General features: G+C 47.5%; 1 protein-coding gene and 1 non-coding gene across 4 annotated transcripts in view; both read left to right on the top strand.

The window, feature by feature from the left end:
• Window positions 1–23349, top strand: part of IL34 (interleukin 34) — a 72149-nt gene that overhangs the window by 29419 nt on the left and 19381 nt on the right. The window contains exon 2 of one of the 3 annotated variants that reach the window (XM_075537544.1): window positions 7706–7791. The exons of the other annotated variants lie outside the window; for them this stretch is intronic. The gene's annotated coding sequence lies outside the window, so the exon portion shown is untranslated. The remainder of the gene's footprint in view (window positions 1–7705; window positions 7792–23349) is intronic. 3 annotated transcript variants of the gene reach the window in all.
• On the top strand, window positions 21077–21187 carry LOC142432867 (U6 spliceosomal RNA). Its single transcript, XR_012780967.1, has one exon. It is a non-coding gene; the product is annotated as a U6 spliceosomal RNA (small nuclear RNA).

The raw sequence follows: 23349 nt of genomic DNA, 5'->3' as shown, positions 1-23349 counted from the left end.
AGCACCATAGCCACACACAAGCCACCACCGTCTGATGACGGACGGGCAGGTAGGCAGCAGTAGTGGACTCCTTTTTACTGCTGAGTCACGTGCCCTTGTAGGCTTATCCCATATTTGTGTGTCCATTCTTCTACATGGGCAGTGGGAGTGTTTCCAGTTTGGGGAACTGCGTCTTTTTCATAATATGAACATAGCAACAATGTGGATTCTTTGTTGACTCTTTTTTGGACATCTAACTTGAGTTTTCTAGGTTAAAGACGTCCTAGAAGTAGGACAACTGCATCCTAGGGTAGGCAGATGCTTGGCCTTATCAGAAATTACCAAACATTCCTCCAAGAGGACTTTGCCGGTTTCTGCTCTCACCAGCATCATACAGGCATTGCTGTCACTCCATCTCCTTGTGAGCGCAAACTGGTCTTTGGTTGGTGGTGCTCTTTGGTGTAGAGATGGATGACCCCCTGAGGAGGTACCCTGCCACAGAACTGTCGTGCTAAGGAAACAAGCCCACTGCTGTCATCGCGATCTTACTGGCCGGCCGCAGAGAACTACCTGGCAGCGCCTCCAAGGCTGCAAATCTTTGTGGAAGCAAACCGCCTCAGCTTCCCCACCAGGGTGCCTTTGAATGGCTGACCTTGAATCGGTGGTGGATTTGAATTGCCAGCCTTTTGGTTAGCAGCTGATCACGTAACCACTGTAACCACCAGGGCTCCTGTCTTGTGGAGGAGTCTCGATGACTGACTTCCACCTCGCTCCTTTGGAAAGAGCTGCACAAGCCAAAGTAACACCCCCCCCTTGTTCCCAGCGGCGTTTGGGCTCAAAGACCTGGTTGATGCACTTTGGTGGTTTGCGTCCCCTCCTTTATTCCCCACCCCGATGGCTGGTAGTGTCAGAGCTTGGTTCCCATTTTGGGACCCCAGCGTGGACTGTCAGAGGTTGAGGGTCAGAAGTTGAGCCCTTTAGAATGACATCAGCAGCCTTGGATGCCAGGCGCCATCTCAAGTCTTTCAGAGTCCCATGTGACTTGTTCTTCAATGGGTGTCTTTCTTTTGTAATTTCAACGTCGTGTTTTCCCCACAGATTTCTATGAATGGCACACACGCAGATCCAAATGAGGTGCCACCGAGCCCGATGCATGGTGTCCCCGTGAGTCAGAGCAGAGCTGTGTGCCACAGAGCTTTCTGGCTGGTGTTTCTGGTCACAGAGCACCAGGTGGACTGTCAAGGTGCCTCAGGGGAGACTTGAACTGTCAACCTTTCAGTTAGCAAGGGAGCATATGAACAGTTAATAGCAAACGTAGGAGCCATGAGTGAATCATTTTAAAACGAGAACAATAAGCATGCCATAAAGTTCACATTTAGTGAAGAATTAGAATAGCCAATGTGGACATTCTATGTACCATGCTCATGTTCGAAGCCAGTGGTTCTCAACCTTCCTAATGCCGCGACCCTTGAATACAGTTCCTCATGTGGTGGGGCCCTCCCAACCATACAATTATTTCTCATTGCTACCCCATCACTGTCATTTTGCTACTGTTATGAATCGGACAACTCCCGCGAAAGGGTCATTCGACTCCCAAAGGGGTCGCGACCCACCGGGTGAGAACCGCTGTTCTAAACCCTCTACGTATTCTAGAACTTCAGTAAATCTTCATGTAGCTCATTCCAGAAGCCAGAATTTGGTGTTAGGCCCAGTTTGCTGATGAGGAAGCGGAGGCAATCAGGGAATTCCCATGATGGCCAAGGGCACCCAGCTCAGAAGTGGGAGAATTTGAACCCAGGCAGGCCAGCTTCAGGATCAGTGTCTTATTGTCACGACCCTAATTGGGAGAGGCCATCATTTGCGAGCAATGAACAACTCCAAAGCCTCGCTGGTGTTCCTCCAGGGCAGACTAGAATTGCCCCGAAGGGTTTTCAAGACTTTAAATCTTGACAGAAGCAGATCACCTCATCTGACTCCTGGAGAGTGCCTGGTGGGTTCGAACTGCCCAACCTTTGTGTTAAAGTCCAACACTTATAGCACTGAGCTACCAAAGTCTCTCTTTGTGTAACTGGACAACCCCCCAGATGACTGCTCTGATGTGATCCTAACAACTCTTAGGACATCACCCTGTCCCATCCATTCCTGCCTGACCTTTCCCTACCCTACTGCACCCTGTCCTGTTGTCTCCCCCCCCCCTTTTTTAATGGTTCAGACTTTTGGTGTAATGTCTAAGAACGTTTTGCCCAACTTAAGTCTTTTCCCCCAGAGGCTTTGTGGTTTGCGGTCTTCCAGTGAGGTCTGCGGTCCGTCTCGAGTCAGTGTGTATCCGCAGGTCTGTGTGGCCCATTTGGGGCAAGGAGAGCCTCCTGTTCACTTCCTCGCTTGGGAGTTGAAAAAACTCCTTTGTCCATCTTTTCAGAGCCTTGCTTTCTCCGGGCAGGGGCGCATTGGTACCCACGGCACAGTTGCTTTGTGATTTCGCTACCCCGGATGTCAGGCAGCTGGCCTGAGTTCAGCCCTCTGTAAACAGTAGCTAGCTCTCCGATTTGCCAACATCTACATCGTCCCTTGTGACTTTGCCGCAGGCCTGAAACAGCAATGTAATACTATTTCTGGCTCATGGCTCTCGTTTCTTCTTTCCCGTTGCTTTAGGGCATCTTTATAGATTTGTGCCATGCCACAAACGAGCCTTACATGCATTCTGCATCCCTTTGAACAAGCCCTGCCTCCATCCATTGAGGAATTGGCATAATCGCTGTCCCTGGAAAACCTTTCGTGCCTCCAAAGCCCGACTCCCTTCCTGGTCCCCTTATCCTTAGTGGGGCGCACACACTTTCCCATGGTGCAGTTTCTGCTCCTCCCCGACCTTTTAGCCTCTCCCACCGGCCTGTGTGTCCCGTAGAGAAGCGCGTCTTACCGCCCAGGCTCAGGGCGGACTTGGCTTCAAGCAGAAACCTCAGAGTTGTTTATTGGAGACGGTGGTCCAGGCTCCTCTGGGAGGAGATATTTTTGTGTAGTCAGAACAGGAATGAAAAGTTATAAGTCATAAGTGGCTAAGAGACAATCGAGGGAGACACAGGGAAGAGACCTAGGAGCAGGGCTTTGGCAGGAACAGGTGGCTGACACCTCTGTTGGGTTACCTGCTTAATAAAATGTACGTGCTCGCTCAGTTCATTACAGGTGGCTGGACAGGTTTTCTGGTAAGCGGGTATCAAGATTGCTTCTCCAGTATGTCTGCCTCTAGAGGTCCATGATAAATAATGATAGTGTGTCTCAAGAGTCGTCCGGCACCCACTGTCCCACCTTGCATGTGATTGGCCACAGTGGAAAGACCTTCTGGGGACAGACGGGATGTCCTGCATCTGCCGGACCTCAGAGAAGAATGTCTTTCTTACTTGAGCATCACGGTTCCAGAACCTGCTCTAGACCAGGGTTCTCAACCTGAATCCAGTCCCTCATGTCATGGTGACTCCCACCCATAACATTAGCTTCGTTGTTTCTTCATCACTGTCGTTTTGCTACTGTTATGAATTGTTATGTAAGTATCTGATATGCAGGATGTATTTTCATTGTTACAGATGGAACATAATTAAAGCATAGTGATTAATCCCCAAACAATATGTCCTTATATATTGTAAAATACTTATTTCTAATTACAAATGAATGAAATTTTGTCTTAAAGCATGGGGTAGCATGGGTAACAGGCTTAATATAACAACAGTAAACTATATTGCTACATTTTGGGACAGTATGCACAAAAAGCCAACTTCAGTGGGAAGGCTGAGATCGCTTCTTTCTCACCAGATCAGCACATCTGCATGTGGGCGGACCTGCCTGGAGACGATAGAGTAGTGCTGTCTCGGTTCCTAAGACCGTCAGAAATAGGTGTTTTTCGATGGTCTTAGGCGACCCCTGTGAAAGGGTCATTCGACCTCCAAAGGGGTCTCGACCCACAGGTTGAGAACCACGGCTCTAAGAAATGACATTTTTGAAAAGTCAACATGGGTTCTACTCATGTCAAGACTTTAAAATGGAGTTCAGCCTCTGCTTTCAACGTACTCTGTCCACACGCACCAAGAGCCTCTGACTTTAAGCTCTCACGCAGGCACATGCCCGTAAACACTGACTGCAAGACTGATGCGCACTGTCACCTCTCTAGTGCTGGCTCTGAGCCTGTGGACTCGGGACCCCCCCCCCCAGATAGACCTGCTGGCAATTCCTTTTAGCAGAGGTGAATGGTCACACCCCCGGGGTACTGAAGCATCTCATTATGGAGAGAGGGTTTTCAAAGCATGAGTTGTCGATGGTCGGTCTTGGGTGGTTTTGTGTGGGTCTGGGTTTCTGCATCGAATAACATCAAACCCCAGAGTGAGGAAACGACTCCCCAGGTACTGTGGGTTACGTGTTGGGTTGCTAACTGCAAAGTCAGCGATTCAAACCCACCGCCCCTCCCCTGCGCCCCTAGTGATACCGCCTGAAAATCTAGGGAGCATCTGCTCAGCCCTGTAGGTTCCCGCCGAGTTGGAATCAACTCCATGGCAGTGGGTCTGGTTGGAGGCCGTTGTTGCAGCCACGGTATGGTGCCAGTCCATCTTGTTGAGGGCATTCTCTTTTTTAAAGAAAAATACTTCATTGGAGGCTCTTACATCTCTCATCACAATCCATACTTTCCTCCAGTGTCAAGCACATTTGCACATATGCCGCCATCATTTTCAAAGCATTCTCTTCCCACTTGAGCCCCTGATATCAGCTCCCCATTTCTCCCCCTTCCCTCTCCCGCCCACCCTCCCTCATGAACCCTTGATAAGTTATAGAACTGCACCTTCTATTTTACCAAGCACCATGTCCTTCTCCTGGGGCTGGCCCGGGGACAGCTGCAAAAGCAGAGCCTCACCCTTCCTCCTGGAGTACGGTGCTGAGTAAGTTTTCGTCTGGAAAATAAAAAGGTTTAGGGGACCTGTGTTCTAGAAGAAGACTCATTCCGATGTGAATATATTTCAATCACCTCTGTGTCCCCAGTATTGTCCTCTGTCGTGGTATGCATGTCTCCAGCTGCTGTCAGCCCTACAGTCCTCTCTGTGCCTTTGCAGCTCTGTGCAGGGACATCGCCCTCCGGGCTTGGTGTGCCCATACGGGGTCTAGACCCTCAATCTCTCTTTTTCCTTCTTGGGTTGCTTCTGTGTGGGTGTGGCAGGCCGGACCCTCCCCCCAACCTGTAGGTTTAGTGCTGTCCTCTCTAGCACATACTTCTAGGGAGCGGGGGGGGGGGGGTCAGTTTGGCTCTGATTGGGGTTCGGCCTGGTAGCCCCCTCTGTGCATGCGTTGCTCCACGTAGTTACATTGCCCTCATGGTTTGGTGTGCCGTGGTGGGTCTGAATGCACACTCTCAATTCTGTGGAGACATAACCAATACTCTCCCCCTGGGTGGGTTAGTGCCCTGCTCCCCCTGTTCCATCGTTTCCCCCCTCCCCGTTTCTCCCTCCATCCCCCCTTTCCCCTTCTTTGTGTTGGAATAACATGCACATCCTGGGTTTGGTCTGTCCCCCATCTGACTGCCTGTACCTCACCCCGTATAGTGTGAGATCAGTGGCTTTACTTCTATAGCTACTGTGCTGATTGTACTGATTTCAGGGGACTCATGTTGTACTTGTCCTTTTGTGGTTGGCTAGCTTCGCTTAGCATAATTTCCTCCAACTCTTCCCATGAAACGGTGTGCTTCATGTGATCCTCAGTGCTTTTTAGTGATGTGTAGTACTCCATTGTGTGTATGTGCCAGAGTTTTCTAATCCACTCATCTATCAATGGAAATTTAACTTGTTTCCAAGTCTTTGTGATTGTGAATTGCACCACAATAAACACTGGAGCACAGACGACTGGTTGTGGTCTATTTCTTACCTCTTCTGGGTGTATGCCCAGTAGAGGGATAACTGGGTCACAGGGTAGCTCAATTTCCATTTGCTTTAAATATCGCCAGATCACATTCCACAGAGGCTGTACCTATCTACCCGACCACCAGCTGTGGAGGAGAATTTCTACCTTGCCACATCCCCTCCAATAATTTTGCTCTTGGATTTTGTGATTTGGGCTGTTCTCAAGGGTGTTAGATGGTATCCCATAGTTGTTTTAATTTGCATTTCTCTGATGGCTAATGATGGGGAGCATTTTCTCATATGTTCATTGGCCATTAGGGTCTCCTCCCGAGTGAAACGTCTTTTCAGGTCTTTTGCCCACTTCCTCAGGGCATTAACTGTTTTCCTCTTTGTGCAGGCTAGGAGGGTATTGTAGGTTTTAGGAATAAGCCCATTGTCTATTGTGTCATTGCTTAACATCTTCTCCCAGTCTGTGGTTCTCTCGTTACCCTCCTGGTGAAGTCTTTCGATGAACACAGGTGTTTTATCTTTAACACTTGAATATCCCGCTTGTTGATTTCAGGATCACCTGTGTGTACACCCTTCCCTATTGCAGTGAGCCTAGGTATTCCCTGAGCCAAGGCTCTTAGGTCTGTCCCAATTCCTTCATTGATGCTCCTGATAGTTTGGGGTTTTACTTCTAGGTCTCTGATCCACGTGGAGTTTGTTCTTGTGCGTGGGTGAGGTAAGTATCTTGTTTCATTTTTCTACAGGTGGCTATCCATTGTTTCCAGCACCACTTGTTAACGAGGGCATCCACCTCCCCCTTGGTGTTCTTTGGGCCCTTGTCGAAGATCAGTTGTTTATAAGCTAATAGTTTTATTTCTGCATTATCTGTTCTTTTCCATTGGTCTGAGTATCTGTCATCCCAGTACCATGCTGTTTTGACCACTGTAGCTGTGTACTAGGCATTGAAATCAGGCAAGGTCCTCCAACTGTGTCCTTCTTCTTGAGGAGTTCTCTGCTAATTCTGGGCTTCTTCCCTCTCCATCTGGAATTGGTGGTTAGTTTTTCCAATTCTTTGAAGAAGGTTGTTGGTATTAGGATAACGTTAAACTCATTTAGTGCCTTGAGTGAGATGACATCTTTACTATATTGAGTCTTCTGATCCACAAGCATGGGATGTTCTTCCATTTGTGGAGGTTGTTTTTGGTTTCCTGAAGCAGGGTTCTGTAGTTTTCCATGCGTGTATAAGTCTTTTGGTGTTTTTGGTTAAATATATCCCTAGATATTTCCATTTGTTCTTGGCCATCATGAAGGGTACTGCCTTCTTGATCTCTTCCATGATCTTTTCCAATGTATATAGCAAACCAATAGACCTTTTCAACAGCATATTCTAAGCACCTGTACAATGTTCATTCTGTCCTTAGGTATGAAAAATTAGAAGGAATTATGCTTGTAATATTTATACATTTCACAAAATTCCTTATACTTTTGATGAAATATGACATTTGTATTCCCATATGTTTATTACATCAGTGAACAGACATACTGTAACAAGAAAAAGTAGCAAACCACCCGAGGGTGACGTGCTGTCATTTGTTTCAGCTCTGCGGGAGGCCCAGATTTCCACAAGGTATTATGAGGGAATATGAAATTCCTGAAAGTGTCCAAAGAGCTAAAAGTGTTGTGCGGAAAGTGTCCAAAGAGCTAAAAGTGTTGTCCGGACAAGTGTTGTCCAGCGGGAGTGGAAAGGGGTTTCTCAAAGATGAGCACACTATGTTCAGAGAAGAGAAGTCGCCGGCTTCTAGTATGTCAAACACAATGCCTGGTGTCCAATCGGCCTGCCTCTGAGTAATGGGATCTTACTCCTGCAGTGCACACATGGCTAAGGAGAACGCACAGCTGACGAGACTCCGATGAAAGCAAAGAATTTATTGCAAGGGAGGCTTCCAATCAAGAAGTAAGTCGGAAATGCCTGAGAGAGCAGTTTTGGGTTTTGCCAGGTATTATTTAAGATTTTTTTCATTAATAGTTCAAAACTGTCTTACAACATAATTTAGTTTTGTGTACCTTTTTATTGTTCTGATTAAAGTATTCACTGTATGAAATAATAAACTACCTTTGGGTGTATATTTTTTATACTTGAGCCGGTCATTCGGGCGTCGAACCCGTTGTTAAATTGTTTGAATTCCACTGCTGCTCACAGGGACGGTTCTGCCCTGGCTTGCAGGGTGCTCCGAGTCAGCACTGAGTCCTTGCCAGCGAGCGAGAAGCTCCCTGTGAGCCTCAGGGCACCAGGGACCCCAACGCCATTATAATTTAGGTACATTGCTATATATTTTCTTGAAACACTGTTGTGGGCAAGTGAACATTGGTTTCATCTCAATGAGACTGTTATAATAAAATATGCTTTACAAGAGGAGCGGTTTTAGAGAAGTATATGAACGGACATCCAACAATGTTGTGGGGAAATGCACCGAAAAGATCATGGGATTCTCTCAGGAGCTTTGCGACACCTCCACTTGGGACAGTGTCGGTGGTTGTGCCCTCCAGGCACTGACTCCCTGGTCGGAAATGCTGAGGACGGCAATGCCCTGTGTGGGTGATTGGTATCACCCGTAGCACTTGGCAAGGTTTCATGTTTTGTTCCTCCTGAGATAACCCTCATGTTTGGTGGGTGCCTTAGGGGTGCTGTGTAGGCACCAGGCTTCTCAGGTGTGCTGACTTGGGTTACAGACCCGTGACACCTGCCAGAAGAGAACCACCTGCCCCAGGCATTTGGGCCTTGGACTCAGGAGCGGGGGCCCCAGGTTTAGATAAAAGCACACCGGTGTCTTTGGGTCACACGGGTGCAGGAATGCCTTCTTTGAGAAGCGGACATTTGAAAAGCAGCGCCCACAGGCCACGAGCCCCCCCAGTGTCATAGCAAGACCAGAAGTGGGAGGGGAGGATATGGTTTGGTTCACATCAGACACCTCGGCAAGGCTGCTGATTTGCTAGTGCCACTGCTTGCCTCAGAGGGACAGGGGAAGGAGGAAGGAGGAATCTCGCCTGGGTGGTGGTGGGAAGGCTTGAGGAGCATGTGGGATGCCAGTGCTGGGGGAAACCAATATAAAACCCCCTACCGCCGAGTCAGTTCAACTCACAGCCATTCTGTTGGACAGAGTGGAGCGTACCCTCTCTGCGGCTTTCCCAGGCTGGAAAGCTAAAGATGTACAGATACCGTATATACTTGAATATAAGCCAAGCCGAATATCAGCCAAAGTGCCTCACTTTACCAAGAACTGCATTTAAAAGGTGCTGAAAAACTTGGCTTTTACATGAGTATGTACGGTATTTTACAGGACTAGGAAAGCTCACCTTTCCCTCTCGGAGCAGTTGGTGGGTCCAAACTGATGGCCTCTTGGTCAGCGGCCCAATGAGTAACCCACTACTCTAGCAGGGTTCTTTCAGTTCCAGGCTGTTGTCACTGTTAGTAGCTGTCCTCAGTCCGTTCTCACTCAACCACCCTGTACGCAACAGAACGAAACACCACCCGGCCCTCCACCATCTTCACCCTTGCTCTGTTCAAGGTCATCCTTGCAGCTACTATTCACTCCATCTCGCTGAGTCTTTGTCTTTTGGACTGCCCATGTCCTTTTCCAGGGACTGATCTCTCCCAAGAACGTGTCCCAGATACACGAGACAAAGTCTCACCGCCCTGGCTTTTAAGGCACATCCTGGCTGTACTTCTTTCATGATGGATTGGGTTGTTCTTTTGGCAGTTCATGGAACTCTCAAAATTTTTCACCAGCACCATTGATTCAAATGCATCGATTCTTCTCCAGTCTTCCTTACTCAATGTCCAACTGTCACATGCATAGGAGGTGACTGAAAGTATCATGACTTGGGTCAGGGGCACCTTAGTCCTCAAAGCGACGTCCTTGTTTTTCAGCGCTTTAAAGAGGTCTTGTGCCCCAGATGTACTCAATGCAACGCACCCTCTAATCTCTTGACTGCTGCTCCCAGGAGCGTTGCTTGTGGATCCAAAGAAAGACGAAATCCTTGTCAACTTCAAATGTTTCTTTCTGTATCCTGATGTCAACCTATTTGTCCAGTTGTGAAGAGTTTGCTTTTTGTACATTGAGTTGCAGTCCATACTGTAAGTCAGAGTCTTTCACCAGTATGTACTTCAAATCCTCCTCATTCTCGGCGGCAAGCAAGGTTTTATCACCTGAACATCATAGGTGGTTAATGAGCCTTCTTCCAATCCTGGTACTGCATTCTTATGGATTGAATAAATACACCTTTCTGGGTTTTAAGCCATGCAGTGTTCCTTTGTTGTGTTCACACAGGTGAAATTCCACACGAGCACTTCATTCCCACGAGCACTGGAATTCCCGTTCTTCTCAAGGCTATCCATACTTTGTTATGATCCACACAGTCAAATGCCCTTGTATAGTCAATAAAACACAAGCAAACCTATTTCTGGCATTCTCTGCTTTCAGCCAGGATCCAGCGGACGTAAGCAGTGTTATCTCTTGTTCCGTGTCCTGTTCTGAATCAGGCCTGAGCCCCTGGCAGCTCCCTGTCGGTATTCTGCAACGATTGCTGGATGATTTTCGGCAAGATGTTACTTGCATGCAAGATTAATGATGTTGTTTTATAACACGAGCTTTCTGTTTGGTCACCTTTCTTTGGAATGGGTACAGAAATGGATCTGGGCCAAGTAGCTGCCGTCCAAATTTCTCGACAGACGAGTGAGTGGTTCTGGTGCTTCATCAGCTGGTTGGCTGATGATTCCAGTTGGAATTCCATCAATTCCCGGAGCCTCGGTTTGGCCTCATGCTTCCAGTGCAGCTTGGACCCCTCCTTTCAGCACCATTCTTTGGGTTTGCACACGTACTGTCTCTTCAAATGGTCGCAGGTTGACCAGTTCTTTCTGGTACGGAGACTCTGTGTATTCCCTGCATTTTCTTTTGATGGTTCCCTTGCCATTCAATCATTTGCCCTCGGACTCTTTGAATATTACAACTTGAGGCCTGGATTTTTGTGTGTGAGTTCGTTCAGTGTAAGATGTGCCGAGTGTGTCCTTCCCTTCCGTGTTCTAACTCTAGTCCTTGCACATCTCATTCTAATACTTTACTTTGTCTTCCAGAGCTGCGCTTTGAAAATTTCTCCTTCAATTCATTCCTTCATTTCCCTTAGCGTCCTCACAATTAAGAGCAAGTTTCCGAGTCTCTTCTGACTTCCACTTTGATCTTTTCTTCTTTCCTGTCTTGTTAATGACCTTTTGCTTCCTTCATGCCATGTGCGATGTTCTTGATGTCCTCCCAGTGCTCCTCAGGTCGTCTGTTATTTTGTACAGTCAAATCTGCCCTTGAGATGGTCCCCAGCTTCCAGTGGGATGGACTCAAGGTCTTATTTGGGGGCTCATGGATTTGCTTTTTCTTCAGCTTCAACACATATGATCAATGGGGGTCTGCCCCATGGTCAGCCCCTGGCTTCATTTTCAGCGGCTCTTCTCCTGCTTCCATCGTTTCCTCCCACAGATGTCGCGAGCTGATTCCAGCTGGGTCCACTTGGGTTGTTTGAAAGGGCATTTGCTGTGAGGCTGTCTTTGGTCTCGCACCGTCCTTCACTCATCTCCAGCTTAGTTTCATCACCAGCTTAGTTCATGTTGTCCAACGACTGCCCCTTCCCGTTTGCTTCCAACTTTTGCCTTCCAATCACCAATAATTATCCATGCATCTTGACTGCATCGATCCATTGATTGATCGATTGCATTGATCATCATTAACTGTTGTGCTTGGTGTACAAATTTGAATCGTTTGGGTTTCCTTGTCTGCAGGTAGATATATTATCCTATCACAGACAGCATTGTACCTCAGTATCAATCTTGAGATGTTCTTTCTGATGAAGACCGGGACACCCTTTCCCTTGTACCTGTCATTCCTGGCATGGTACGCCATATGACTGATTCAAAATGGCCAGTACCAGCCCCTTTAGGCTCAGGAACGCCTACCATACTTCCAATGTTCCTAGATGTATATTCGGGGTACATTCCATATTCCGATTATTAATTGATGTTTGCTGCTGTCCCCCCTCGTTTTCAGACATACTCCATCAGCAAATGGAGGTCCAGAGGCTTTCCTCTATTCTTGTCATCTGGTCAACGCTACTTCGAGGCAGCGGCTCTGTCTCTGCCATGTTTTGAGTGCCTTCCAACCTGAAGGGCTCATCTTTCTGGCAAGATATTCTGCGGCGATGCATACGGCTTTTCAGTGGCTAATTCCTAGAAGGGGGCAGCTTTTGTTCTTCTTCAGGTCTGTTCCTAGCCTGGCGAGCTCTGCTGAGACCTGTCGCTTTGGGTGATCCCGAGGATTTGAAATACCAGTGGCAGAGCTTCCAGCGGCATAGCAACATGCAAGCCCCCGCCGTATGACAAACTGACAGACAAGTGGGCCAGTTCTGCGCAGCCGGGGCCAAAACCCTACCCCTGCGACATCTGCTTCCCTAGGGGCTCCAGCCCTGCCCCTCCATCATCTATCTGCTTTGCCTTTCCTCCAGTCTCCCTTCTCGCTCCCCAGGTGGGTCCCGTCAACCTCTGCCACAATCAGGGTATCCAGCATGCTAATCCCCAGGATTCTACCCTCCTCCTGGGACCTACCCTGCTCCAGACCCAACCACCTCTCCCTCCCAGTATGCCTCCTATGAATCCCTTAGCTGACAACAGTTCTCAACCTGTGGGCCTCGACTCCTTTGGGGGTCAAACGACCCTTTCACAGGGGTCGCCCGATTCATGACAGGAGCAAAATGGCAGTGATGGAGTGGCAATGAAAATAATTTTATGGTTGGAGGGGGTGGTCACCACCACATGAGGAACCGTATGAAAGGGTCCGGCATGAGGAAGGTCGAGAAGCGCTGCCTTAGCAGTTGGTGTGGTCGGACCAGGAATGGGGGTGACAAGAGAAGGTTGACAACAGAGAAAGCGAAAACTCCCCGAGCACCGAGAACATTCCTCCTCCTCCTCCGCTTCCTTCATCCAGCCGTGCGTCCGAGCGAACACAGGGCTGGGACCCCGCCCTCCAGTCTCCCAAGTTCTGCTCTGCCATCAAGCTGCAGATGCCACATTGTTCTGAGGGAAATTAGTCCAGCCGGTCTTCCAGCCTGGGCCCCCCTCACCCTGCTGCTCAGGGCTAACTGGCCGGGAAGGTGGGACTGCAGAGGGCCTGGACTAGCAAAGGCCTGCTCACTTCCTGGGAAGAATGTTTACCCACTGAGTTCAGCAGGAGGCTTACTCTGGAACATGGTGAGCCCTTTGAGCTAAGCACTGAAGACAAGGGTAAGATCTGGAAAACATGATTTAAACAAACAAACAAAACAAAACTTACTTTTTTGTGAGCGGGCTGGCTGAGGTGGCTTGGAAATGTAATTATGTAAAGAAAAATAAAACCCAACCAAAAAACCTCTGTTAAGTAAAACAGGGAAAGAAAGGCCTTCAGTTGCGTGAGAGTCTCGCCTTCAGCAAGCCGCAGGGAATTCCCGAGCTAGGCCTTAAACATCACTGGCTGCAAATGTCCAAGCCAGTGACCACCAGCCACCCTGCCTCCTGCTGAAAGAACCAGTCACCTTGCAGCGAGGGTGAGTGGGGATCCGATGGGAGCCGCTGGCTTGAGCTGCCCTGTGGGGCAGAGAAGGGAGAGGCACGTGTGGGATGACACGCTGGGCTGTGCGGACGAAGGCCGGGCTGTGGACCACTGCACAGGCGCACAGCCTGGCCTCCTCATCAATGAACTGTCAGGGAGAGAGGGGGGTGCACGTGAGAAGAGACGTCGAAGATGCTTGCTAACGATGGACACAGCTGAAAAACGAAGCAAGAATGTCTGGGGGCAAGAGTCCTGGTGGCCTAGTGGGGTTACGTGACAGGCTGTTCTCAAGGTTAGCCGTTCAGATCCGCCAGCCGCTCCATGGGTGGACCACCAGGCTTTCTGTTCCCGTTGCGATTTGCAGCAGGAGAAGTTCTGCTCTGCCCCAGTTGGGTCACTCTGAGTTGGAATCGGCTCAGTCATAGTGAGACTGTCTGGGGATGTGTACTTGATGATCTAAAACAAAAAAATTGCTCTGCCATTCAGGATGGTCGTTCCTTGTGTGTGTGTGTGTGTAGGGTTGCTTTGGGGATTGGTATACGAACAATTGGTATTGTTCTTAGACTGTGTTCTATTTCTCTACATTCGTAGTTACAAGGGCTGGTTTGTCTTATACTAATTCATCAAGCTATATATTTGAGGGATATTGTTTTAAACTAAAAAGCATGATGCAAAACCAAACAAACAAACAAAAAAAGCAGGATACAAAATGAAAGCATGATGTAAAAGGTTCTTTATAGTGTGATAGCTTTTGTGGATAAAAAGAGAGGAGAGGTGAAAAAATAATATGCCTTTATTGTTTAAAAACTCACTGCCATCAAGTCAATTCTGACTCATCGTGACCCTACTGACGGGACGGGATAGAACTGCCTTTGTGTGTTTCTGAGCGTGTGACTCTTTGTGAGAATAGAAAGCCTTGTTTGTCTTTCTCCCTCAGAGAGGCTGGTAGTTTTGAACAGTGGACCTTGCTGTTAGCAGCCCAGTGTGTAACCACTACGCTACCAGGGTGCCTCGACGCACTGCATTGGGTCAATCTGCTGCACAAGACCTCTTTAGAGCAGGGTCAAGTCAGGATGTTACTTTGAGGACTAAGGTGCCCCTGACGCAGTCTGTGGTATTGTCCGTTGCCTCCTCTGCATGGCAGTGTTGGGCACTGAATAAGGGAGACCAGAGCTGGGGCTGGTAAAGAAGACGGAAAGGACCATGGACTGCCAAAGAACCATTGAATCTGCCTCTGGAGAAGTACAGTCAGAGTGCTCCAAGAATGGCGAGACTGTGTCTCCTGTGCCTTGGGCATCTTACCAGGAGGGACCATCCCCTGGAGAAGGGCACCATGCTTGGCAGAGTGGAGAGGCAGGCACAAACGAGGCAGGCCCTCTGTGAGACTGACATGGTGTCTGCGACGACAAAGCACAGGCGCATGGTGAGGATGGCGCCCACCGGGCGGGCTTCCTCCGTGGTGCGCAGGCTCGCTATGGGTCGGGACTGACTCGATGGTGCCTGACAGCACAAACAACAGGAGCTTTTTTAAAAAGTGGAAAGAAACTATTGATTGATTGGTAAGTGAGAAAAATGGGAGGAAAGACTCTGTGAGTGGGAGCTAGACTTTTTGTGAACATACCTTCTTTTAATTTTGATTTTTATTAAAAGATCATTTATTGGGGGCTCTTACAGCTCTTCTTACAATCCATACATCAATTGTGTCAGGCACATTGGAAATCGGTTGCCATCATTCTTTTCTAGACATGTACCTTCTATTGAGCCCTTGGCATCAGCTCCTCTTTTTTTCCCTCCCCCCCCCCATCGTGACCCCTTGATAGATGATAAATGATTATTGTTTTCATACCTCACACCGACCACTGTCTACCTTCCCCCGTGGTCTCTGTGGTTCTTCCCCCTTGTTTTAAAGTTTTGACATAACGATGTGAATGGTGTCTTCAAGAGCCACACCACGAATGCATATTAAAAAGAAAAAAACAAATGATCCCTGACAACTAAGACCCTACTGAGGAAAGACTAAGAAGCTGAGCCAGATGGTGTTTTAACTGTACATCCGTAGTGGGAATATCTCCGAAGACAAAAGAAGCCTCAACAAAAATCTTAGACTCTCCAGACTTGTCATGAAATGATAATATTCTGGTTACTGTTTTGAAATGCTTGCAGATAAAGCAAATGGATCATTTACAATGTCCGAGGAAACAAGGTGTTTAGCATAAGAGAAAGAAATACAAGTTAAGAAACCACATAAGTTAAGTAAAAACCCAAACTCCATAATTCTAATGATTTGATTAATCCATGCATTGACTTCTTTTTCTATTTCTTGAAAATATGAGTTCCCTAGACTTATCGACCTGAACAGGCCGAGACAGAGTTTACAGTAATAAACACCATTAGACTGAGCTATCGACAGACCATTCTCACCAAGAGGATTCTCTGGCAAAATAGCTGGTTGTAGGTCGGAGGCAGGAAGTGGACACCAGGAACCTGGAACATCCCCATCTCGCCTGCAAGCAAGGAAGCTAGTGAAGAAGCCCGGAGCCCGGAGTTCTACCAAAAGGACACGAGCCTACTTGAAAGTCCCCTGGAAATCACAGCCAGAACTGAACAGTCCAGTTGGGATTTTTTTGATTCCCAAACTGAGACCCCTGGTCTTTGGACTGTCCATTCTTGTGGGGCTAGAGCTACAAATGCTAGTGAAGTTGGAGGTGTCCAGTCTGCAAGACAGGTGCCTACTTGAAGGCCCCCTTGGCCAAATGCTGGAATGATTGGAACATCACAAAGAATCAGAAGGGCGAGAGCAGAGGTAGATGGGGGGAAATGGGGAACTAATTACTGAGCAGAAGGATGAAAAAAATGTTCTCCAACCGCGGTGATGATTGTACAAGTCTTCTGGATACGCGTGAGCTGTTGAATTGTCTGATATGTGAATTATGTACCAATAGAATTGTTGGGAAGGAAAAGGTACGATCAACTGTCATTTCACGAAATAGCTCGCAGCAGTTTCTTATGGTCGCACCTACAGCTGTCGTGCAGCCCAGAAACGTGCTTACTCGGCATCCCCAGGAGAAGCCTAGACACACACGTCTACACATTGCAGAAAGCTAGAAGTGAGTCATCTCTCTGCTAACCGATGAATGGATAGGCGACTTGTAGGCTCATGGAACACTACTCAGCCATTGAAAGGAAACCAGATTACTAACAGACTCAGCCCCCTGGATGGGTCCCCCAAGTATTTGCTGAACGAAAGAAACCGGGGCAGAAATGTCAGCCTCGTATAAAATACCATTCATCTATCATATAGGAAAAGATAACCCTCTAGGACCAAAATTAGTTGAGTGAGTGACAGACGTAGGGACTGGGGAAGGGGAGTGACTGCAAAGGTTCACCAGTAAAATTGTCAGGGCTATCACAGTATTCTAATTCTTTCATATGGTGGATATATATGAACACACGTATCTTTTAGAACTCACCAAACTTTCCACTTAAAGATTATACATTGGTTAAAAGATGAATTGGCTTATCGTAGTCAACCTGACTTAGAAGGCACATAACTGTGTGGTGCTCGTCGGTGCTGCTGAGTTGGTTCGAGCGCATAGCCACCCTATCTGTGCACAGCGGAATGAAACGCCACCCAGATCTGCATCTTTCTCACAATTGTTCCTGCGTCTGAGCCCGGTGCTGCAGGCACCGTGCCAGTCCATCTTGCCCAGGGTCGTCCTCTTTTGGCTGCTTCTCCGGGCGTGATGTCCTCTTCCAGGGACTGGTCTCTCCTCTCAACCCATCCAAAGGCCATGAGACAAAGTCTCACCATCCTTGCTTCTAAGGAACATTCTGTCTGTACTTGTTCCAAGACAAATGCTCTTGTCCTGTTGACACTCCATGGTACTCTCACATGCTTCACCAGCCCCTAATTCAAATGCACTGGTTCTTCTTTGGTCTTCCTTATTCAATGTTTAACGTTCTCATGCATACGAGGCAACTGAAAAGACCAGAGCTTGGGTCAGGCGCCCCTTAGCCCTGAAAGTAACCACCCCGCTTTTCAACATTTTAAAGGAGGTCTCGTGAAACACATCAACCCAAGGGAATGCGTTGTTGAATCCCTTAACTGCTGTTTCCGTGGGCACGGATTGTGGAGCCAAGCGAGATGAAATCCTTGACAATGTCAATCTTTCTTTATATATCACGATGCTATGCATTGGTCCAGCTGGGAGGATTTAGGTTTTCTTTCTTTTTTATAGATGTCAAATTTTATTAGTGATAACTAGGGTCAGTATAGAGACAGTGGGGGGCGGGGCGGAGGGTAGTGGCGATGGGCAAACTACATGCATTATTGAATGGCACGCTTGCAAACAGACACTTGGAATTGCGGACAATAAGGCTTAAACCTGTACATAACTGAACAGGCAAAAGTTGTGTGATCTACTGGGGGCTTCAAAAATGTGTGGGGGCACTTCCACTATTTGAAAACGTGCTTGCAGTCAGTCATCCCAGGGACCATTTGTTTGCTGGCCTGCTCTTGCAGCTACACGGTCAGGCGCAGGGACTGCCGCTGCAGGACTGGCACGGGCTTGGTAAGCCCGAGCGAGGGAGAGTCTGCTTTGTTCACGGTGGTCTCCAGGTCCTAGTCTGGCTGCTTGTTCATCTCGGGGAGCTCAAGCCAGGCTGGCCCTGGCTTTCAGCTGGAGAGGTGCAAAGGAGTCCGGGGGAAAAGGAACCGCTGAGAGCGCCGGCTACATGGTGCTTGGGCTGAGGGGGCTTCTCTCGATTTGGGTTGTCTTTGCATTGAGTTGTCATCCATGCTGAAGACTGCAATCCTTGATTCATCAGCAAGGGCTTCCAGCCCTCCTCCCCGTCAGCAAGCAAGGTTGTGTCATCTGCATGTTGCAGGTTGTTAAGAAGCCTTCCCCCAGTCCTGATACGGTGCTCCTTTCCACGTAGATTCTCTGATGATTTTCTTCGCGTCCAGGTTGAATGATGATAAGGAGAGGATACAACCCTGATGTACATTTCCCCTGATTTTAAGCCGGGCAGCATCCCCTTGTTCTGTTCACACAACGCTTCTTGAGCCATGTAGGGCAGTGCTCCTCAACCTGTGGGTTGCGATCCCTTTGGGGGTTGAATGACCCTTTCACAGGGGTCGCCTGATTCATAACAGTAGCAACAGGACAGTGATGAAGTAGCCACGAAAATAATTTTGTGGTTGGGGGGGTCACCACAACATGAGGCACTGTGTGAAAGGGTGGCGGCATGAGGAAGGCTGCGAACCCCTGATGTAGAGGTTCCCCAGGTGCACAGGCAAGTGCTAGGGAATTCCCCTGCCTCCCAAGGCCATCCACAGGTCATTAGGATCCACACAGCCGACTACACTTGGCATAGTCAATGAGACACGCACAGACTGCTTGGAGTCAGGATCCAGCAGAAATCAGCAATGAGGTGTCTGGTGGCATGTCCTCTCCTGACCCTGGGCGGCACCTCTGGCAGCTCCCTGTCAGTGTCCTGCTGCGACGGTACATTCTGGTCGATCTTCAACTTTACTTGCAGGTGCCATCTCAGTGATACTGTTCTATCGTTTGCTCGTTCTTTGGGACACCTTTCTTTGGAATGGGAGCTCTTCCAGTCACGTGGCCAGGCAGCTGTCTTCCAAATTCCTTGGCATAGAAGAGTGAGTGCTTCCCATGCTTCATCTACTTTTGGAAACATTTCCATGGGAATTCCCTTGCTTCCCGGAGCCTCGTGTTCAGCTAATGTCGTGTGTGCAGCTTAGACGTCGTCATTCAGCACCAATGGAGTTTGATCATACGAGGGGTTATCCCCCCAAAACTGGAATTGCTCTGGGCGGAGCAGAGCTTTCGTAGTATGATTTTTTCCCACTAGGTGAGCATTAAGCACCTTGTTCTGAGTTAGTGCACCCATTGGCGTCACATGGGAAGGTTCTCTCTGGTCACAGTGCATTTTTCCGTAAAAAATGCAGTTTTGCTCCAACCTTGTTTTTTGTGATGGCTGATTTAAGAGAACAGCAAGTGGCTGTGAAATTTTGTTTCCTGCTCGGGGGAAAATGCCACAGAAACGGTTGTGATGTTGAACACACCTTACAAGGACAGCGCTATGGGAAAGACTCAAGTGTATGAGTGGTTTTCTCGTTTCAAAAAAGGTGAAATGTTGATGGATGACAAACCTTGTCTGGACGTCCGTCAAGTTCCCAAATGGATGAAAATGTTGACAAAAATTCCTGCACCTGTGCTCGAAGACCCACGACCGTTGAAGAGATGGGGAAGTTACCTGGACTGTCTTGGAGCTCGGTTCAGCAAATTTTGAAGGAAGATTTGGGAATGAGAAGGGTCGCTGAGAAAGTTGTGCCTCGGGCTCTGACTGACCAGCAGAAAGAGGGCTGTCCTTTGAAGGAACAGCTCCAAAGCGACCCGGACTTTTTCCCAAGGTCATTACTGGTGACAAGACAAGCTGCTATTCTTACGACCCCAAAAGCAAACGTCAATCAAGCCAGTAGAAGGCAGCATATTCACCTCGCCCAGAAAAAGCTCATCGAGTGAAATCAGAGGTCAAGACAACGCTCATTTGGAGTTTGTTGCACCAGGTCAGACTGTTAATCGGGCTTTCTATTGAGAGGTTCTGAAAGATCGCATAAGAGCGTGTGGCACAAAAGGCCTGATTAATGGCAGGAGGGGGACGGGTTTTGCCACCCCCACCAGGCACCTGCTCTCGCAGCCATCTCAGTGGGCCAGTCTTTGGCAAAAAAGCCACACACCTCTCTTGTTCCACACACCTCACTCACCTGACCTCGCTCCCTGCGACTTCTTTTTGTTTCCTCAAATGAAGAGGGACATGAAGGGACAGTGATTTGACAACGTAGAAGAGGTGAAGAAAAAAATGAGGGAGGTGCTGTCAGCCATCCAGACAGATGCCTTTGGAAAATGTTTCCAAGAAAGGAAGCGCGGATTTGACTAAAGTATTCGGTGTAATGGAGAGTGCTTTGAAGGTGATAAGGTTGTCTTGTAAAAAATTTAAATACATTTTTTGGGGAGGAATGATCTTTTTTGTGTTTTTTGGTACCCCCTGAAATGGTGGATTGTCAGCTCGTTCTTTTGGGTCAGCTTCATACGACATAAATAATATGTCATTCCTAATAACAGTATAAATAAAGATTAATGATGTTAAAATGACAGTAAAATATCCTCTTTCGTTAGCATTGGAGAGCACTAGAGAGCAATTCATCGTGAAAGCTGGTACACAGAGGGGAAGGACTGAGCTTTTCCCTACTTTTCCTACACAGACTACAGTTAAAGGTAAGACGGTTGATAATGAAGGGAAGTTCTGTTTTATAGAAAAATAGCAGGTATAAATGCAAAAGGAAATTACTGGTGAAATATTGGATCAAGACTTTAGTTACCTAGTGTGTGATGGTGCGACCACGAGATGAAGGGCTGATGGAGAACTTGGTAGTGGATGACTCATTCAGAAAGAAGATGCCACTAGCTCCCTACGGTGGGAAAAGCAGACCTTGTGTATGCTGATGGGCCGTCAAGGTAAATAAAGAGCACTTCCTATGAAAGTTACATGCAAGCCCAATCGAGCTTGTCAGTCTAAATATTAAGAAATACAGTGCTCGCGCCAGCAGCACGTATACTAAAAAAAATTGGAATGATACAGAGAAGATTAGCATGGCCCCTGTGCAGGGATGACGGGCACATCTCTGAAGCGTTCCATAAAAAAACTAAATTAAAAATACAGAGATAGAGAAGGAAGAACTACAGGAGTTTAGAAAAGCATGGCCCCCCTTACAAAAAATATTAAAAGGACAGAAAACCTACAGCAACTACGGACAGCAACCTGAGAAGAACAGAAAAGGAGTTATGGAGAAAGCGTTCTGCTGAAGCAGTGCTAATGTGAATCATTGCCTTAAAACTAGGCATCATTGACAGCATTCCACTCTAAAGATGAAAATTAAAAATGAAGCAATAAGAGCAGACATTAAATACTTCAACGGGGGAGACAGTGAACCGTTCACAAAATACAACAAGCTACCGTGACACTGGAAAGAAAACCACGCCATCTACGAAGAAGACATCAAACCTTCCCCAAAAGAAACACCGTGACAATTCTGTGCGCAAGACAAACAATAAGATAAAATCAAAAACAGCAAAGAGGGCAACAGGAAGACCTCTCGGGACAGCGAGTCGAATGAGGGTTTCTGGGGGTTCAGTGGGGTGTGTGCGCAAAAGGGAGTTGATGTCAAGGAGTTCAAGAAGGAAAAGGATGCTTTGAAACTGAGCAGTGGCAGAAGTACAATACTGCGTGATGAGCTTGAACTTGGAATGATATCTGTACTAACGCCCGTGAAGAAGAAAAAAAGACAACCAAGACAACAGGAATACATGAAAAATCCTCATGAAAACTAAAGCCAGGAACACCATTAAAAAAAATAACAAAACGACATCAACGAAACCACATTTATCAATAAGAACACTGAATGTGAAAGGACTGAATTCACCACTTAACAGAATGGATAGCAAGACCCGCACCTTAACATGCTGCTGACCAGAAATCCAGAGATAAAGAAATGTGTTAGAGGACATCCACAGATACAATCTGCCAAGCCCAGAGTGAAAATCTACCGGACACGTGACCCAGTGTTTCAACAAATGTATGTCATGGACATTTAACCAAGGAGAGGGAGCTATTTCGGTTTGAAAGACTAAAGAGATCACGCCTTTATACAGAGCCACAGTAATCCAGGCTCTGTGACGCTGCATAAAAATAGGCATGGGAGCCAACAGATGAGGCTCAGTGGACGAGAATCGAGTGTCCACTAATCTATGGTCAGCTGATTTTTGGCATGAGTGCCGAAGACCAGCAAGAGAATGCGGAATCGAAGTCTTTAATAAACAGTCCTGGGACAACTGGATAGCTCAATGCAAAAGAATGAAGTTGGCCCTCTTCCCTCCATCCGAGATAATTATGAACTCAGAATGGATAAAAGCTTAACCATATGTGCTGAAACTACGCTACTTAAAAATAAGTGCTCGAAATAACGGATGTGAATTGTGACTCTGGACCAGATACGATGCCAAAAAAGCTTAAGCAGCCAAAAAAGAAAAGGAAAAACCAACACCAGATAAATTGCATTTTATTAAAAGGAATACTTTTTATAGCAAGGGGTATTATCCAGAAAGTGAAAAGACAGCCTCAGAACGGGAGAAAATATTTGCAGCTCCTACATGTGATAAGGGTTTGTTGGGTCCGGGATGCTCGAAGCAATTCCTGCTCACAGTCTCCCCAGGTGCGAGACTGTGCAGCCCTCCCTCCCCACACTCGTGGCCATGTGTGAGCCACTGTTCCAGCCACGGCCTTCCCATCTCACCGAGGGGCTGCAGCCTCTCTGCTTCACCGAGCGGGATGTCCTTCCCTGGGGATCGGTCTCGTGGTACCATGACCAAAGCACGAGAGACAGGAGTCTCCCGCGGGCACTGATTGTGGATCCAAACAAAATGAGATCCTTGACCGCGTGGATCTCTTCTCCACTGGCCATGCTGCGGCCAGTTGTGCGCGTTTTTCTGATCTCTCCATGGAATTATCGTCTATCCTGAGAGCTATCTTCTTTCATCTTCGTCAGTCAGTGCTGCCAGTCTTTCAGCAAGCAAGGTTGTGATATCTGCTTCCCACAGGTTCTCAGTAAGCCTGACTCCATTCCATTGCCAATTCTTCTCCAGAGTTCAGTTTTTTTGATTGTTTGCATATGATATCAATTCATTAAAAAAAAACTATTGTGGATATATATGTGTGTATACTTAAAAAAATTGCTATTTTTACCATAGTTTAAGTGTATAATTCAGTGGCCTTAGTTACAGTTACGGTGTTGTATAATCATCACTATT

Source organism: Tenrec ecaudatus, chromosome 18 (genome assembly GCF_050624435.1).
Source record: "Tenrec ecaudatus isolate mTenEca1 chromosome 18, mTenEca1.hap1, whole genome shotgun sequence".
Taxonomy (NCBI): Eukaryota; Metazoa; Chordata; class Mammalia; order Afrosoricida; family Tenrecidae; genus Tenrec; species Tenrec ecaudatus.
The sequence above is the reverse complement of the archived record's forward strand: the minus strand, read 5'-3'. Positions and strand labels throughout refer to the sequence as shown.